Below are 17,962 nucleotides of genomic sequence, written 5' to 3'. Positions count from 1 at the left end.
AAATTACTTAGTCCATCTTCAAGGGACAGACAATGAATGTGAGTCTGTAATACCCTCTGTTTTCTGAGGAGAACCAGAACCATAAAATATGGTGAACAGCACCATATTTTACAGGAAAGGGATCATTTGTGGTTTGTTCTCTCTAATGAGCATGTAATAGGGGAAAACCTTTGCATTCTATTACAAGTTAACCACTAAAGGGATGGCATCAATAAGTTTAAACTATACATAAAAGGCTTCCCTGGTGCCTCAGATGGTAAGGAGTCTGCCTGCAATGTAGGAAACCTAGGTTCGATCCCTGGGTTGGGTAGATCCCCTGGAGAAAGAAATGGCAACCCACTCCAGTATTCTTACCTGGAGAATCCCATGGACTGAGGAGCCTGGTGGGCTACAGTTCATGGGGTCACAGAGTCAAACACGACTGAATGACTAATACTCACACACACATACATGATGGTCCATCTCTGGGAACCTTGCTTCCCGGGTAATGAGTATCAGCTGAAATACTTTTCTTTAGCTCACAGGAAACATCCTGACCAGGCCCACCCATGAATGACTGCAGGGAGAAATTAACTTATCTCCTCTGGAGGCTGATCGGAATCAGGAAATGTTTGAAATTACTTCCTCCCCTTTTAGTATAAAAGAAGCCTAAATTCTAACTCAGGCAAGAGGGTTCTTTGCGACAAAGTCCACCATCTTTTCTGTTTGCTGACTTTCCAAATAAAGTCACTATTCCTTACCCCAACAACTGGTCTCTCAATTTATTGTCCCGTCATGCACGAAGCAGTATGAGCTTGAGCTTGGTAATAAACATAATGAACTTTAAATTATATTAATAATTATTTAAAATGATAATGTATTATTTCCTTTGTGTTTTTTCAAGTTCAATATCCCTAAGCTACAATATCCCTAAAACACTCTGGAAAAAAGTAAACATATAAGCTGATATTTTCTTTAAGGTGGAAGGAAAACTGCAATTCATTCATTCAATAGACATTTGCTAAGTACTTACTAAATGTAAATATTGTGCAAGGTACTGGAGGTACAGCGGTGAGCAAAACATGCGAATCCAGCCCCCTGGGAATGTATAGTCTAGTGGGAAGAGGACATGAATCGAATAACTATACAATTATATAATTACAGGAAATAGAGGAGAGCGCACTGGGAGAGAGCATATGGGGAGACCTTGAGGTTTTCTTAAAATAATGGTGTCAAAGCTGAGATCTGAAGCTTGAACAGGATTTAACTGAGATTAATGAGGGCAGCAGGAGGTTGGTGGTAGGAGAATGACTGGGCATTCCAGACAGAAGAATTGCTTATTCAGAGACTGGAAAGAGTATCCATGTTCAAGGAGCAGAAGAGAAGCCAGTGTGGCCTAAAGAACAAGCCTAATGGGAAATCTAGTATAAACGTGAAGCCAGAGAGGGAGTAGGGCCCCAGTACAGAGCCTTATGTAGGGAACACTGAGGATCTTACTCTTCATATAAGGAAGGGAAGGGAATAAGACCAGGGAAGAGGGAAAATATAAGGGTGACCAGGCGTGAAAAGTTGCTTTTGAAAAGAAGACACTTGTCTAGGACCAATCTCCTTGTGGTCCCCACCCCGAACCTCTTTTATCGATGGCAACTCTGCCCTCCCGAGGATGACCTTGGTGCATACTTGAGCTTCTCTTTCTCCCACACACCATGTCCATTCCATCTGGAATCTGACCCCTTTGCCCTCTGTCATGACCACCCTTCTTGTTTGCAGCCATCATCATCTCCAGCCTGGATGACTGGCATTGCCTTCTGACTAGCCTCCTGGTCTCACTCTTGCCCTCTACATCCCATCATCCTGCCAGCTGCCTCAACTCTTCTTTTAAGACAGACCTTTTGATCAAAACCGATAGTGTTTTCTGGGCCCCTTCACAGAGTTTAGGTCTTTGCCTCATCTACTACAATGATACGATGACTGAGTGTCTTCCTGCCACCTTTGCTCCAGCCACACTGGCCTCCTGGAGGTTCCAAGAACAACAGGTAGGTTCCCACTCTGGGAACTTTGTCTGAAACTTCTCTTTGTCAGGGCTGCCCTTCCTCGTGGCAGACAGGAACACAACTGACTCAGTCCTTCAAGCGTTGGCTCAATCCTCACCTCAAAGAGGCTTCTTCCAACCACCTTGATAAGTGCACAGCTGCCCTGGCACAGTAAAGCAGAGACCTCACTTTGCTGGCAAAGGTCTGTCTAGTCAGAGCTATGGTTTTTCCAGGAGTCATGTGTGGATGTGAGAGTTGGACCATAAAGTTGAGCACTGAAGAATTGATGCTTTTGAACTGTGGTGTTGAAGAAGACTCTTGAGAGTCCCTTGGACTACAAGGAGATCCAACCAGTCCATCCTAAAGGAAATCAGTCCTGAATATTCCTTGGAAAGACTGATGATGAAGCTGAAGCTCTAATACTTTGGCCACCTGATGTGAAGAACTGACTCATTGAAAAAGACCCTGATGCTGAGAAAGATGGAAGACAGGAGGAGAAGGGGACGACAGAGGATGAGAAGGTTGGATGACATCACTGACTCAATGGACATATGTTTGAGCAAGCTCCAGGAGTTGGTGATGGACAGGGAAGCCTGGCGGGCTGCAGTCCATGGGGTTGCAAAGAGTCAGACATGACTGAGCAACTAAACGGAACTGAACTGCCCCAGCACTCCAGATGGCCCTCACTCTACTCCTTTTCATATTTTGCCTTCTCCTCTAGCACTTAACACCTTCTAGAACTACATTATTTGCTTGTATCTTATATTTATTGTCTTGCTCCACCGTCTTCACACATAGACCAGAATAGAAGCTCCACAAAATGGGATTTAAAAAAAAAAATCTTTTGTTCACCAGTTTAAGTCCAGTATTTGGAAGTGCGGCTGGTATGTAGAAGGCAATCAATAAACTTTTGGTGAACAAATTACTGAAAATATGGAGAAGAGATTGGATAGATGAATGAATGGATAGGTGGATGGGTAGATGGATAGAGGATAGACAAATGGGTGGATGAGCACGGACCTGATGGGAGGATAGTGTAGTGGTCTAGGGGACTTCTGCTACTGTTGCTGACAGGAAAGAAGGAGAGAAATGAACTGATTCATTCAAGCAGTGAAACAGGCAGAGCCTACTATTAATTGAGATAAAGAGCAGAAAAGGAAAGGGCAAGATTCATCACAAGGATTCATTACATATAACTCATTAACACTGGATATGCTGGGGTGCAGGAATTACCTGGATGTGGAAAAGGGCAGCCAGACTGACCTGGGATGCAGAGAAGAGGCTGGACTAGAGATAAAATTCTGGCCATATATATCCCCTTTAAATTATTTTTTATTTGTCCGTTTGTATATAATATAGACACTATGGTAAAAATTTAGATCAGGGCTTGGCAAACTCTGATCTACTACTTATTTTTATAAATAAAGTTTTATTAGAACACAGCTACACAACACACTTAAATGTTGCCTATGATTGCTTTACCCTGCAAGAGAAGACTGGAGTGCTTTCAAGAGAAAGATTGTATGGCCCACAAAGCTAAAAACATTTATTATCTGGCCCTTTATAGATTTTGCTGATTCCTGCTTTAGGGAATAAGGAGGAGTGTGGAGTTTCTCTATTGCTTTCTTTCATTTTAGGGCAAATTCATTACCACCAAATTTTCTTGAGCTTGTTACAGGCTGTACTTTTGACACTCTCTCTGGTTTCTCAGTTTAATTCTCTGCTTCCTGAGTTTGGGAATTTGCCCCAGGTGCTAGCTTCCTGATAGACCACTGCCGTGTTCACCCTGTTAGACGTATTTTCAGTTCAATTGCCCATTACATCGTAGGTGCTCAATAAATATTTGTCAGTAGAATTTGAGGCACAGGGCAATAAATGCATGCTTAATCTGCTGTCTTGAGCTGGGGGTCTAAAACCTTTTCATATATATATGTATACATGAAGAGCTCTTTCATGACCCTTGTATATGAAGTTCCAGTTTTAAAAGTGATTACAGCTTGCTTGATGACTTACTTTTTGTGTGTCATATTCTTAAGACTTCCAAGTATTACAGAATAATAGGTGAGCCTGGTAACTTAATAACTGGGTCCCATTTGTCTTTGTGTAAATGATTTTCATTGAGACAGGTTCAAAAAAGTAAAATAGATGATATTCTGCTTGTTTTTTTATCCCTTATCCTTTATCACTGTACTATTATTACACAGTGGCTTTTCTTGTTAATAAACCCATAATATCAGTCTGAAATATCTTTTTAAAATAATAACTGTGCTTTAAATGTGACATATGAAAATGGAATTGCTTTTATAATTCTAAGTAAGACATCTATTTTAATCTATTTCAATGCTGATGATTTCTCTTTATTTTTAAAAATAAATCACCATGCCTCAACTTGAAAGCCAATTGTCTATGGAGGCACTAAAATTATTTGTTCTATTCAAGTGATAATGTACAATAAAGTTTACCTATTTTAAAACAGTTGAAATATTAATCTAGGAGAAAGAGTTTTCCCAAAACAATTAATACAAAATACATTTGAAATAATATGAGGGGTCAGGATGAACATTGGGTTCTCAAAGATTTAAGTTTTATTCATTATAATGCTGAAAGTCTTTAATATTCATTTTTAGCATTGAAGAAGGGCCTTAAGGCTAAAGCTTATATATCACATATTTCATTAAAAGGGAGGGATTGTTATGCAAATCTGTAGCATATCTGGTACTTTCCAGAGAGAAAGAGCAAGTCTCACACAGTAAAGACTTTTTTTTAAGATAGAAAACAGGGCTAGGTAATTACTTTCCTATTATTCTAGATCAACATTTATTTGCTATCCTATGCTAAATTTTATTTAGCAATTTGTTTTTCTCCTCTAAATTTGAATCGTATTTATTTTTCTATTGAGGGAAATGATGTGAAACAATAAGGCATCCAGGTAGAGGAATTTTAGGCACAAACCAGTTAACAGTCTACATTCCTAAATGCAAAGCTAGCTTTCTTATGTTTTGCCTATGGTTGGAGCTCAATAAATCTCAACACATCTTCTATCATACCCTCAGTTACCCTATGGGGCAGATTTTACAATCCCTGTTTTACAGATAAGAAAAGTGAGATTCAGAGAGATTAACCATGTTACACAGAATTACAATCACTTCTACGCAGTAGAGCTGAGTTTCAACCCAAGTTGGTTTTATGCCCAAAACTTCAATGTTATTCTTCCTTATTATATGCTTTAATTAAATATTGGCATAAGTAGTTTAGGTACCAGCAACCAGAAGAATTAGTCACTATGCTGTGAATTTTTCTCAAACTCATCTTAAAACCTTTTCTCTCTCTCAACTGGGAGATCAAGACTTAAAAAACAAAGTGGCAGAAAACAGGTATAATTCTAGACATTCTGTTTGAGGGTTCCCTAAAGAACAGATTAATATATATATATATATATATATATATATTTTTTTTTTTTTGTAAAGGAAAGAGGTGATCAGGGACCTCCCTGGTGGTCCAGTGGTTAAGACTCCACACTCCCAATGCAGGGGGCCTGGGTTCAATCCCTGGTTAGGGAACTAGATCCATCATGCCACAACTAAGAGTTTTCATGCTGCAGCCAAAACATCTTGCATGATGCAACGAAGACCAAAGACCTCATTTCTGCAACTCAGACCTGGTGCAGCCAAATAAACGAATAAATACAAATAAATAATTTTTTTAAAAAGGAAAGAGGCAGTCAACATTTCTGCTTTATAGTTTTATCTATGAGAAGTCTAAGGTAAGACTCGTACCTCTGATCTCATAAGTAGTCTGTCAAAGGCATCCTGCTTGCAGTTTTAAGCAGAAAGTTCAGCAGAGTGAGAAGGTTGGAGGCTGAGGGCTCTAACACAGCATTAACCAGTGAATGTTCTTTCCTAGAAAAATATTGAGTTTTATAATCAAATTATTTTGAAGACTTTGTAAGGACTCATTAAAAGCCCTGAGAAGTCCTGTAAGAAGACACCAGCCCAACTTGGTTCAACAGAGCATTTACAAAATATTTAGGGTAGAGTACAACCATGAGTATTCATTGGGAGGACTGATGCTAAAACTGAAGCTCCAATATTTTGGCCCTTGATGTGAACAGCCGACATATTGGAAAAGACCCTGATGCTGGGAAAGACTGAAGGCAATAGGAGAAGGGGACAGCAGAGGAGAAGATGGTTAGATAGCATCACAGACTCAATGAACATGAATTTGAGAAAACTCTGGAGATTGTGGAGGCCAGGGGAGCCTGGTGTGCTATAGTTCATGGTGTCACAGAGAGTTAGATATGACTTAGTGACCGAACAACAAGTTTTTGCACATATTAGATGTAAAGTTTTAGGCAAATTTAAACTCCTGTCTTGAGCACAAGACAGCCTTAACCAAAAATCCACTAACTTTACAGTAAGTGTTTTGAACATGTAGCCAGTCTTAGATGAGCTCATTAAAAAATAAAAGAAATGCTCAGATACTCTAATTCATCTAACTTGCTTTATGGATGAGGAAATGGATGAAATAAAAAGATGCCATCTCATAGGAAGAGAGAGACTGAGCTGGGAGTAGGTCATGCTTCTCCTGCCTCCTAGTTCAGGTTTTTTGGTTGATGTTTTTTCTTTGTTTCTTTTATCAAACTTACACCTGTTTGAGGTATGGGAACCCATCCACAAAACAGTTATAAACACATTTCCAAAAAATAGAAGACTATGTTACTATGTTATGTATATTCATGCCATGTATGTTGAGTCATGACAGTTGCTGGTTCTTACATTCCCACAGTAAGAGAGAGGATCAGGAAATTGTGCATCATGTTAAAGCACCCTGGATCTCTGTCTACTGGGGTCAATTGCTGTTCACACAGTTTGGCAGAATTGGGGTTTGCTAAATGTATATAAAAGTATGATCAACATTTGGCTTGTGAATTAGCAAAAAGGATAGCATAGGCTGGTGGGCGGGGGTGGTTGTTGAAAAACTACTTTTGGTGGGATAAACTCTCACTTGAAGAATCCTAGGAGGTAAACTGGTAACTCATTTGTTTACTTGTAAAATGTTTTGAGCTGATAGATGAAATTCACCATAATGAAAGTATTTCTGAGCCCTAGCCAATGATCCACAGCAATGACACTTTTATGATCTTACTACAGCAATCTTTCTCCCATTTTCTCTTGGGCAGCTGTTTAACAGACCCTCATTCTAATAGGTGCAGATACAGGAGCAGAAAGGGAGTGTGATCAGATGAGTTTTGGATGGTTCATCCAAGCATTGCAGAGGGGATGGGCTTTAGAACCCCACCTCTCCTGAGGGTCCAACAGTCCTCAAAGCTGATGAAAACTTCCAAATCTAATCCCAGCACCCAGGGATTCCAGCTGTCACATTATTTTTAAATTAATCAATCGCCAGTCTGATTTGTACACTGATCTTGAATACAGAGATTTGTACACGGATTTGATGTTATATTATTTTAATCAGTAGCCAGTCTGATTTGTATACTGATCTCAGACACAGGAAATAGAGGAAAACAATAGAAGGGGAAAGACTAGAGATCTCTTCAAGAAAATTAAAGATACCAAGAGAACATTTCATTCAAAGATGGGCACAATAAAGGACAGAAATGGTATGGATCTAACAGAAGCAGAAGAGATTAAGAAGAGGTGGCAAGAATGCATAGAAGAACTATACAAAAAATATCTTCATGACCGAGATAATCATGATGGTATGATCACTCACCTAGAGCCAGACATCCTGGAATGTGAAGTCAAGTGGGCCTTAGGAAGCATCACTACAAACAAAGTTAGTGGAGGTGATGGAATTCCAGTTGAGCTATTTCAAATTCTAAAAGATGATGCTGAGAAAGTGCTGCCCGCAATATGCCAGCAAGTTTGGAAAACTCAACAGTGGCCACAGGACTGGAAAAGGTCAGTTTTAATTCCAGCCCCAAAGAAGGGCAATGCCAAAGAATGTTCAAACTACTGCACAAATGCACTCATCTCACACACTAGTAAAGTAATGCTCAAAATTCTCTAAGCCAGGCTTCAACAATATGTGAACTGTGAAATTCCAAATATTCAACTTGGATTTAGAAAAGGCAGAGGAACCAGAGATCAAATTGCCAACATCTACTGGATCATCAAAAAGCAAGAGAGATCCAGAAAAACATCTACTTCTGCTTTATTGATTATGCCAAAGCCTTTGACTGTGTAGATCACAATAAACTGTGGGAAATTCTTAAAGAGATGGGAATACTAGACAACCTTACCTGTCTCTTGAGAAATCTGCATGCAGATTAAGAAGAAACAGTTAAAACCAGACATGGAATAACAGACTGGTTCCAAATTGGGAAAGGAGTATGTCAAAGCTGTGTATTATCACCCTGCTTACTTAACTTATACTCAGAGTGAAAGTGAAGTCGCTCAGTCGTGTCCGACTCTTCACAACCCCAGGGACTATAGCCTATCAGGCTCCTCCGTCCATGGGATTTTCCAGGCAAGAGTGCTGGAGTGGATTGCCATTTCCTTCTCCAGGGGATCTTCCCAACCCAGGAATCGAACCCAGGTCTCCCGCGTTGCAGGCAGACGCTTTACCATCTGAGCCACCAGGGAAGCCCTATATGCAGAGTTCATCATGAGAAACGCCGGGCTGGATGGAGCACAAGCTGGAATGAAGACTGCCGGGAGAAATATCAATAGCCTCAGATAAGCAGATGGCACCACACTTACGGCAGAAAGTGAAGAGGAACCGAAGAGCCTCTTGAAAGCAAAAGAGGAGAGTGAAAAAGCTGGCTTAAAACTCAACATTCAAAAAACGAAGATCATGGCATCTGGTCCCATCACTTCACAGCAAATAGATGGGGAAACAATGGAAACAGTGAGAGACTTTATTTTGGGGGACTCTAAAATCACTGCAGATGGTGACTACAATCATTAAATTAAAAAAGATGCTTATTCCATGGAAGAAAAGCTATGACAAACCTAGACAGCATATTAAAAAGCAGAGACATTACTTTGCCAACAAAGCTCCGTCTAGTCAAAGCTATGGTTTTTCCAGTAGTCATGTATGGATGTGAGAGTTGGACCATAAAGAAAGCTAAGCACCAAAGATGGAGAAGGCAGTGGCACCCCACTCCAGTACTCTTGCCTGGAAAATCCCACGGATGGAGGAGCCTGGTAGGCTGCAGTCCATGAGGTCTCTAAGAGTCGGACACGACTGAGAGACTTCACTTTGACTTTTCACTTTCATGCATTGGAGAAGGAAATGGCAACCCACTCCAGTGTTGTTGCCTGGAGAATCCCAGGGACGGTGGAGCTTGGTGGGCTGCCGTCTATGTGGTCACACAGAGTCGGACATGACTGAAGTGACTTAGCAGCAGCAGCAGCAAGCACCAAAGGTTTGATGCTTTTGAACTGCGGGGTTGGATAAGACTCTTGAGAGTCCCTTGGACTGCAAGGAGATCAAACCAGTCAATCCTAAAAGAAATCAGTCCGGAATATTCACTGGAAGGACTGATGCTAAAGTTGAAACTCCAATACTTTGGCCACCTGATGCAAAGAACTGACTCATTGGAAAAGACCCTCATGCTGGGAAAGATTGAAGGCGGGAAGAGAAGGGGACGACAGAGGATGAGATGGTTGGATGGCATCACCGACTTGATGGACATGAGTTTGAGCAAGCTCCAGGAGTTGGTGGACAGAAAAGCGTGGCATGCTGTAGTCCATGGGGTTGCAGAGAGTCAGACAGGGCTGAGTGAGTGAACTGAACTGAACTCAGATACACTGTTGGTGTAAAACAGTAGATTTCAAACTTTTTTTTCTAGCGGAATAGCCAACTTTTGATCAGAACCCTGCCATATAAAATTCTTCCTGATTTTCTTACTTTTACATGCAGAGAGGGCAGTGGCAGCTGTGATGGGAAAGAGAAGGCAACTGTCTTTGCCAGAAACCCTGTTGTATCCCTGTAGGGAGAAGAGTGCAATGAGAATCAGCCAACACTGCATGTTGCTTCCAGATGGTTCTGTGGAGAGCCACAGTTTTACCATTAACATGTTCAAAGCCCTAAATTGATTTCTGAAATGAAGAGCTCATCTCATTAAGTCCACACTCCTCTGAAAAGTGTGGAAGATTCCCTGTGACTTGAACCCAGCCTTCCTGGCCAGCAGTCTCACCTTGGAATTCTAACCAGGCAGGTTTCTTTCCTGAGGTTACGCAAGTAGCAGCACCCACCAGCATCCCTTCTGCATTTGCTTCGGCAGGGTTGTTGCTCACCTGGTTCACTGCTTATTCACTCTTCAAAGTCAAAGCTGTGCATGGTCTCCCCTCCAAAGGGCTGCAGTCCACATTAAATTTTCTCTTCTAAAACCTGAAGGCATGTGGGGTGTAGACCCCAGCCACTTGAGAGACACATCTGCATATGAATCAGGGCTCCTTCACCTGCTCTTGGTTACTTCGTGGCTCTGAGTCTCAGCCTCTTCATCTGTAAAATGGGAATAATGATGCCTCCCACCTGAGGGCTGCAATGAGAAGTAAATGGAACGAGGAACACATGTGATCCACTGACTGCATCATTGCAAGAGCAAAATAAATGTCAGCTATCGGCATCCTTATACCCACCTAAAAGGCAGAAAATGACTGGTAGGTAGTAATAACAAGAATTGAAAGTATTAAGTGAGACTATGTAAAGTGCTTAGCAGATCGCAAGGCATACAGTATACACCCAATCTTGGTTTGTTAGCTGCTGCTGCTGCGTCACTTCAGTCTTGTCTGACTCTGCGACCCCAGAGATGGCAGCCCACCAGGCTCCCCCGTCCCTGGGATTTTCCAGGCAAGAGCACCGGAGTGGGTTGTCCTTTCCTTCCCCAATGCATCCATGCAAAGTTGCTTCAGTTGTGTCTGACTCTGTGCGACCCCATGGACAGCAGCCCACCAGGCTCCTGTGTCCATGGGATTCTCCAGGCAAGAATAATGGTGCCATTTCTTTCTCCTTGTTAGCTATTATATTACAAAGATGATAATGATGCTGCTATCATACAGTAAGAAAGAAAGGAAGTAACATATCTAAGTATCTATGTGCCTAGCGCAGGACAGGGCATATATAAGAATCTTTGGAAATGTCAGCTATTACCATTGCATATTCTTTTGTATTATTATCTACCTACTTCCTAAATGTGTTTGTAATTTTTCTGTTTTTTTTTTTTCAAAATCAGACCTAGTGAGGTTCTTTTTTAAACTTTGAATGTTTGCCCCAATTAAAATCAGTCATGATATATCAACTGACAAGCTCTTGAAGTTAAAGAGTCTGAAAAAGACAGCTACCCTGCAGTACACTTCATATTTTGAATGCTATTATTTACTTTTATTAAATATTATTATACATTTATTAAAAGTTTGAGCAAATTCTGGGTTTAGTAATTTGTTGTCAAAACTTTGGGTCTCTAACTGAAATGTACAGTTAAATATGGGTAAAATAGGATGTTCTAATATTACGTGACTTTTACCACAATAAAAAGACACTCTAAAAAACTGAAAAAAAAAATTGGAGGCTCTAGTCAACAGCTCCCTCTCCCCCTACTGGGGCAGTGCAGACTGGACAGATACTGAATCAGCTCGGAGATGTAGGCTGTGAAAGGCTGAAAGGCCTTCCAGTCTGACCTTTGAGGCCTGCTTGTTAAAATTTTTTAACATTGATTTGTATTAAAGAATGTTACTCTGGAGTCAGACTTGATGGAGTCTAGTCCCAGCTCTGCCATTTATGACCTGACCAGCCTTGGGAAACATACTGAAGTTCTCAGAGCTTCAGTTCTCTTATCAATAAAATGGAGCTAATAATAAGAATACTTACAGCAGAGGGTTGTTACAGGAAATGAATGGCAATATGCCTGATACACTGTGAGGACCCAATAAAACATTTGCTGTTGTTCAAGGAAAAGGATAATGTGCCAGCATCAATGCCCTTGTCTTGACAATGGACTCTGAATATGTAAGATGCTATTGTTGGGGGAAGTGGGTAAAGGGGACTCAGGAACTCTATGTATTATTTTTGCAATGTCTTGTGACTCTGAAATTATTTCAAAATACGGTGTTAAGAGAAGAAAGATATAAAGAAGGAAAGAAAGAAAGAGAAGGAACAGCCTCAAAGTATAATTCAGCAATGCTGACCATCATCAGGAGGCCTGAGGGTGCCCAGCCTGAGAATGTAGCAGTCTGTCTCCAGTGATGGGCCGGTCTCCCTTGAACTTGGTGAAAAGCACATTCAGTCACACAAGCCACTGTTCTTGCTCTCACTCTGGATTGCTGGAGCTCTCTCCTTAAACAGGGGAGGAGAAGGTGTGGGAGCCAGAGGGCCTGAGTGCTAAGGTCTTGGGCAGTGAGGGTTTATATCCAGTATCAACAGACTGGTATTCTAATCTCAGGACTCACACCAAGGAGGCTTGGTTATCGTAAGTGCCCTGCTCTTTCTCTTCAGAAGCAGACAGGTCAGGCTCTGAGTCTGCAAGGTTCAGGGAGACTTCGTATGATCATTACTGACTCAAGATGAGGCATCCACTTGTGACCTCTTTTGGGACACAGCCAGGAAGCCTTCCTCCCAAAGTGCATTCCCTCTCAGTTCTATAAATGGAGGGTTTTAGGCTTTTCCAGTTTTGGTTTCAATCACTCCCCATATAGCACAGTGCAATTCAATAGAACTTTCCACAGTGATGGAAGAATTCCATACCCATGTGGTCCAGGACAGTATGACTAGTCACATACGCTTACAGAGCGCTTGAAATGTGACTGGTACAACTGAGGAAGGAAATTTTCAATTTAACTAAAATTTACATAGCCACACATGGCTAGCAATTACTTTATGGAACAGTACTGACACAAATTTAAAATTTTCTACACTGCTGTAAAGATCTTTGAAACATAAGGCTGGAAAAGAATTCAAAAGATGAGGAAATGGCTATCCACTCCGGTATTCTTGCCTGAGAAATCCCACAGACAAAGGAGCCTGGCAGGCTACAGTCCATTGGGGTGCAAAGAGTTGACATGACTGAGCGACTGAGCATGCACGCATGGACCCTTATCCCTACCCTTATCCTTTTTGAACAAAATGTATTAGGCTACAAGAGCCTGAATGATAGGACAAAAACACTGAGCCCACAAACACCATGGATGACCCACTTCTACAGAAGACATGCCAGTCGGGAAAACACAGGAACTAGTTCTGATGAAAATGATAACAACAAATATTAAAAGTAGCACTTACTAGATGCCAGAAATTATGCTACATGTTTAAAATGCATTATCTTCTATAAGTCTCCAGACATCCCCAGTTATTATTAGACCAACATCTAACATCCCTCAAGTACTTTCTATGTGTCTGGCAGGATCATAAAGCCTTACTTGCTTTGTCTCATTTAATCCTCCCAACCCAGTGAACTAGGGACTAATATCACTCCATTTACAAGCTCTGTGGTTTTGCACAAGTTTCTTAATTTCAGAAAAATGGACACATATAATCTAAAGATGAAAGTATAAAATACATATGTACATTTAAAAATTCTATAAACCCAAGTCCCTGTGGCTATCAGCCAGGTTCATCATTTAAACACTGCACTGTGCTTCTGAAGCCCTTATGTGTCCCCCTCCAAATACTCACTGATTTTTTTGTTAATCACTTCCTAGCTTGTGTTTTGTAGTTATGCCAGCAACATACAGATCCTTAAACAAACATGAGTTCTTCTTCCACTTCATTCCACAAGCATCTATGATCCCATAGTCTGTTCCAGGTTCTATAGAACTTGACTTCTGAATCCCTCAGGAACCTTTAAACTGCAAGTGCTAATGAAACAAACTGTGGAAAATTCTTAAAGAGATGGAAATACCAGACCACCTAATCTGCCTCCTGAGAAGTCTGTATGCAGGTCAAGAAGCAACAGTTAGAACTTGACATGGAACAACAGACTGATTCCAAATTGGGAAAGGAGTATGTGAAGGCTGTATATCGTCACCCTGCTTATTTAATTTGTATGCAGAGTACACCATGCAAAATGCTGGGCTGGAAGAAGCACAAGCTGGAATCCAGATTGCCAGGAAAAATATCAATAACCTCAGATATGCAGATGACACCACACTTATGGCAGAAAGCGAGAGCCTCTTGATGAAAGTGAAAGAGGAGAGTGAAAAAGTTGGCTTAAAGCTCAACATTCACCAAGCAAAGATCATGGTATCTAGTCCCATCACCTCTCAGCATATAGACAGGGAATCAGTGGAAACAGTGACAGCCTTTATTTTCTTGGGCTTCAAAATCACTGCAGATGGCGACTGCAGCCATGAAAGTAAAAGACATTTGCTCCCTGGAAGTACAGCTATGACCAACCTAGACAGCATACTAAAAAGCAAAGACATTACTTTGCCAACAAAGATCTGTCTAGTCAAAGCTATGGTTTTTCCAGGAGTCATGTATAGATGTGAGAGTTGGACCATAAAGAAGGCTGAGCACCGAAGAATTGATGCTATTGAACTGCAGTGCTTGAGAAGACTCTTGAGAGTCCCTTGGACAGCAAGGAGATCAAACCAGTCAATCCTAAAGGAAATCAGTCCTGAATAGTCACTGAAAGGAGAGATGCTGAAGCTGAAACTCCAATACTTTGGCCACCTGATAGGAAGAGCCAACTCATTACAAAAATCCTAATGCTGGGAAAGATTAAAGGCAGGAGGAGAAAAGAACAACAGAGGATGAGATGGTTGGATGGCATCACCAGCTCGATGGACATGAGTCTGAACAAGCTCTGGGAGATGGTGAAGGCCAGGGAAGCCCGGCATGCTGCCGTCCATGGGGTCGCAAAGGGCTGGACATGACTGAGCGGCTGAACAGCAACAGCGATAGACTAATGAAATTGAATTCAAGCTGGCTCAAGCAAAGGGAAAGAATTTATGTACTCTGGAAATTTGAAGGACCAAGGGCAAGTCCTTCTCTCTAATAATTTTATCAGAGATCCTAAGACTGGGTTTCAGTGGACCCTTTGAGGTTATATGTTCGTCTCTGAACCCATCATTGTAGCCACAGCAACGGGCTGTGTTGTTGGACAGGCTTGTGATATGGAGGAGTGACGATGATGATAAACATGTGAGGGCAGTCCTACCAGACCAACTGAACTTAAGGTGAGAAACAGGTGGTTCTCTGAAGAAGATAAAGGTGATGGTAACAAAGGAAGAGAGGACGGAGGTGCACAGGCAAAAGCAAGAGATGGGTGTCCCACTTCTGAGCCCAGGGCGTTACTTCATTTCTGAGCCAAGAGGATTACTCTGTACATACCTCAGCTACCAATGAGTGATACAGTCTTCCCAAGACAGAAGATAACTGAAACATGACTGCTCCTAGGAGAACCTTCTCAACCTCTTGGGAAATCGGAAGCTATCTTCAAAATTATTCTATTTCTAATGAAAAGCATCACCAAAGTGTTTATCTTTCACTTTTCATTTTTACAGACTTTGACTCTAAAAAGGTACTTTATATGTTTAAATTGGATAGTACATCTACATCTCTAACTCCCTACTTGATGACTACATATATTCTCTCTATATCAGAATGAGGTAAATGAAAAAGAAATTAGTGGGTGCTATTTCAGATATGGATGGTACAGAGATCAGCAGAAAAAGCTAGAAACAAACATAAAGCAACCCATGATTACTCATCATAAAGCTAACCACCAAACAATGAGACTTCATGAGGCTAAAATTATGAAATATTTATAGACCAGTTCATTTTGTTTGCCACTGCAAACTAGTTTTCATTTTTTACATTTCTCTCTTTGCTTCTCTTAGAAGCCATGGAAACAGCCTCCTCCTTTTTCTCTTCTATGCAAATGGATTCACCTCAGCATTGACTGACCTTTTCTTGGCATATTCTCTTTGACTGTGGCCATGTCAACTGTAGAATAAACATAGAGGACTTGATCATGAATGCTTTCAGAAGATAATGATGTCACTGTGAATCAGTGATGGCACAATCACCTTGTAGAATTTTAAAATACACAGATCAATGACAATTTTCTACCTTAAAATAATTATGTTACTCAATGAGATTTTTGGAAAGAAAAAGAGTATGCTTCATTCTATAGACCTATTTTTCCAAAATTTGATTGCAAATCCCACTTTTATAAACTGAATCATTGGTTAAGGGGGAGGGTAACTCAAAAAAGTTTTCAGTGAATCATGGATTATTTCTAATTTTAAAAGAAAAAAAAAACTTCTGAGTTATCTTATGTAAGATACCTTATATGTCTTATTTCTTAACTTTCTCCATGCGTAGATCTGGAAACTCAGATATATAGTGAGAAAGAACTTATCTAATGTACACTTAGAGTGAGTTTCTTCTGTGATTTGTACATATACATGTACACATATACGTGAGTGTGTATATGTATATGTATGTGTGTGTGCTAAATTGCTTCAGTCATGTCCAACTCTTTGCAACCGTATGGCTTATAGCCCTCCAGGCTCCTCTGTCCATGGAATTCTGTAGGCAAGAGAACCGGAGTGGGTTGCCATTTCCTCCTTCAGGGCGTCTTCCCAATCCAGGGCTTTTTGAACGAAAAAGGTAACGGCTTAAAGCAGTGCCTTGCAACCGAGGGAAATTTTGTCCTCCAGGAGATATTCAGCAATCTCTGGAGATACTTTTATTGCCATAACTTGGGGGAGGTACAATTGGCCTCCAGTTGGTAGAGGACAGGGATGCTGGTAGCACCCTACAACACACGGGACAGCCGCCGCAGCAAAGAACGATCCAGTTCCAAACGCCAGTAATGCCGAGGCTGAGAAACCCGGGTTGAAATGAGCCCAGTACTGCAGGTAACGACTCCCACAAAGATAACAAACCCTGTTCTTTGGCTAATTTTGCTGGCACTGTGTCCAAGTGTCACAGGAACCTTGTATCTGAGAAGCCTTCTAACCCCCTTTTGTATTTATCCTCTGTTTCTTCCTTCCTCTGAAATGAACTTCTCCTTTCTAAGGTCTACTCTCCACCAAGTCTTGAAAGTCTCTTAGGACTAAATTCAGCTGCCCAGGATTGGCTCAGTACTATGTCTGAATTTCAGTTAATATCTTTTCTCAAATTTATATTATTCCCCTTAGGGCCATGTAGACATTTTCCTGCCACAGTCCACTCTTGGCTTTGGAGCTGAACTCCCCATATTCAGCCCCCAGACCTGTCACATTAACGCTTTGTGATTCAGGGAAATTCAGTCCTTTTTGGCTGCAGCCTCCCATTTATAGAATGTGGGGCATTTGAGGGCTGGGGGTTGGTCTTTCTTTGACTAATGTTTCTAGTGACTAGAGAGTGCCTGAAATATGGTTGGTGTTCAATAATATTTGCTTGATTAAATAAATGAGTGAGGGTGGTTGTGAAGTTTGAAGTAAATTGCAAATGTAAAGAACTTAACATAGTGTCAGGCACAAAATAATCTCTCAATCAATAGTAGTGAATATATATATATGTTTGCTTTTTACATCTGGAAACATAGTTTCTAGGCACAATGCAACATGTTAGAGCTCATCCTCGTGATTAATAGGGCTTCCCTGGTGGCTCAGAGGTTAAAGCGTCTGCCTGCAATGCGGGAGACCTGGGTTCGATCCCTGGGTTGGGAAGATCCCCTGGAGAAGGAAATGGCAACCCACTCCAGTATTCTTGCCTGGAGAATCCCATGGATGGAGGAGCCTGGTGGGCTACAGTCCACGGGGTCGCAAAGAGTCGGACACGACTGAGCGACTTCACTTCACTTCACTTCCACGTTTTCTGACAGCAATGGTACATGTCATAAACGTGCTGGTTGTCCAGTTAGTCTCTATTCCTCTTATTTTTATTCCTAATAGAAGCCACACTCTGGTCAAGTATTCACCACTGTACATGTCTCCTGACTTAGGGGGATGCAATCCAAGATGAGGCTCTGGGGGTGAATCCGAGTCAATCAC

Source organism: Capra hircus, chromosome 22 (genome assembly GCF_001704415.2).
Source record: "Capra hircus breed San Clemente chromosome 22, ASM170441v1, whole genome shotgun sequence".
Classification (NCBI taxonomy): Eukaryota; Metazoa; Chordata; class Mammalia; order Artiodactyla; family Bovidae; genus Capra; species Capra hircus.
Note: the sequence above shows the minus strand (reverse complement) of the source record.